The sequence below is a fragment of the Acanthisitta chloris genome, unplaced genomic scaffold, assembly GCF_000695815.1.
Source record: "Acanthisitta chloris isolate BGI_N310 unplaced genomic scaffold, ASM69581v1 scaffold35348, whole genome shotgun sequence".
Lineage (NCBI taxonomy): Eukaryota > Metazoa > Chordata > Aves > Passeriformes > Acanthisittidae > Acanthisitta > Acanthisitta chloris.
This window is the reverse complement of record NW_008688151.1, coordinates 1-2,447: the sequence shown is the minus strand read 5'-3', so window position 1 is coordinate 2,447 and position 2,447 is coordinate 1.

The following is a 2,447-nucleotide window of genomic DNA, read 5'->3' as shown; positions in this document are numbered from 1 at the left end:
GGACTGTACTTAACTTTTTGATTATCAGTCCAACCAGGTCCAGAGGCACTGAGAATACTTTTCCTTCACAGGACCTTTCAAGTTTCAAGCACTAAGTTACTTTTTCATGAAATGTATTCTTAGAGACATTATATACATGCAACTCAAATAGTAAGTGAATGGGACAGACAGGCAACCACAGACTTCTTTTTCCATCTTTATGGGGATTACTTTGCTTGCATGTCAAGCCTGTAAGGAGAGGAATTTAATAAAAAATATCCAAGAAAAGAACAGAACTTTCAGACATTTACCTGAGACAAACAATACAATTTGTGGGGAAGAAGGCCCGAGATGAAACTATACTCCAGTATCGTCCTAGAAATATTGCTAACAAGGGTGAAAGGAAAAGTTCAGCTTCTTGCACTAAGAATTTCTGTTTCGGCCACTAAGAGGTGTTCCATCAGGACCTAACTGAAAGCACCTAGACTCAAAACTGTTCACTAAGGAGTAACCTAGATAGTTACTCCACAGCTCAAGTACTCTTAGAGAGAAAATGTAACAGATAAAACTGTGGAACTGTTCCTTGATGGGTCAAAAGGCATAGAACTGATTCAAGTCAGATGTCTGATGAGCAGTAGAATTTAAACTCCGTGAGAAGAAAGCTTACTAAATGCAATTCTGCATAGGCGAGAGGAAAAAAGGTGAAAGCTGCGATATTACAAATATAAAATAGATCACCCATTATTCAAAGACAGTATTAGTATCAAAGAAGGTTCCTAAACAATAGATCACCCATTATTCAAAGACAGTGCTAGTATCAAAGAAGGTTCCTAAAGAAGACCTGAAACACAACCATTAAGCTGTCACAAGCTCATGAAAAAGCATTGCCATGGCCAAAACGAGGTGCATTCATCAGATTACAACCCAATGGCCACTGAATGCAGTTTGTTTTCAGAGACTGTGTGCAGTCTTTGCTTTGCTACCACTCTATTTGTAACAGCTTTTTTTTCTCCTGAAAAAAGAGGGCTTCAAGAAAGGGCAAGCACATGCTGCCAACACAGATAACAAGAAACAAAAGGTGTAAGAGTACAAATAAATATAGAAGCAAGCCCCTGAACACATTACTCATTCAGGAAAGAGGATTCCTATTTATTATTATCTTGCTCTGGCCATCTTACATCAGTCAATCCACCTCCCCTTTACTGAGTTTTTAGAAACTTAGTTCAAACTTTTAGAAATAGCTCTTATTTACCCCATCTCTACTGAGCTCTCACTTTCTGCTATTACCTTGTTATTTTAAAGGAAGAGGCAATTATTTAAGTTCACCAGTTGGTTCTTTTCAGGTGTATATTATCTAGCCTAAACAACCTGTTGCATCATTGTTAATAGTATTAATCTATCAATAATTCTAATACCTGCTCCTTATTAACTCCTTATTTAATTCTAATACCTGCTCCTTATTAACTGTGATGGAGCGGCATTACTATTAAAAAACCATACATATCAAGTTTCCTTGTACTTTCAAGTATGCATGCTGACAAGAGCAAACTGCTTCTCTGTCCTTAACTTCTCTGCTAAGCATTAATTCATTATTTTCCCTATCCCAGATTTCCCACATATAGTCTCACCCATAGCCAAGACACCTATCTATCTAATCTATCTATACACATAACATGCAAAACTTAATGCTGTGCACACATTAGATTAACTGCTTGCTTGCCCTGCCACCTGAACCCCCAAATCTGAAATACATGGGGAAAAGGACAACATGAAGGCAAGACGCTAGGAGTGCTCCCTGCTGACCACACCTGAGGAATTCCTTCGGTCCTTCCCTTCCCTACAGCCGTAATCCCTTGGCTGCTATGCTGTAATTACAGGGTCTTTCAGGAATCACTACGGTCTACCCCTAGTTATCTTACAAGAGGCAGAACAAGAACATGCAGCAGTCAGATCCCGTAAAGATCCATCAGTTCCAGGGTGTTTGAAAGTGGATGAATGCCTGGCCATAAAGCACCTCCTTTCCACACCAGAGCTGCCTTGTCTCAGGTCAGCCAGAATCTGCAGGCTAAAGCAAACCCAGCACTTTCTAACTGTGCTGCATTAATCTGCTGGTATCTCACCATTTCCTAGATGTATTTACAGTTACTGTGTGGTTACCTTTTTGAAGCTTCTCAGGCAATAACTAAACCACAGCTTATGCTTCAGGTACTGGCTTTTAGAGTTTACGAAATCTTAACTATCCGAAACCACGAGGGGCCTCGTGTAACCAAAGCGCAAGCTGCAAGGAGTGGGGACTAGTGGGCGTGAACCACTCCTACTTTATTTAGGAGGAAGGCTGTATTTTTGTAATCTAGGTGAAAACTAGCAAGACATCGGCCAACAGAAAGATGCTAGAGAAGAAACCAAGAAGAGATAAGAGAGCGAGTTCTTAAAGAAACGGGTCCCAAGCTTTAAGTTCACGGGCCGCA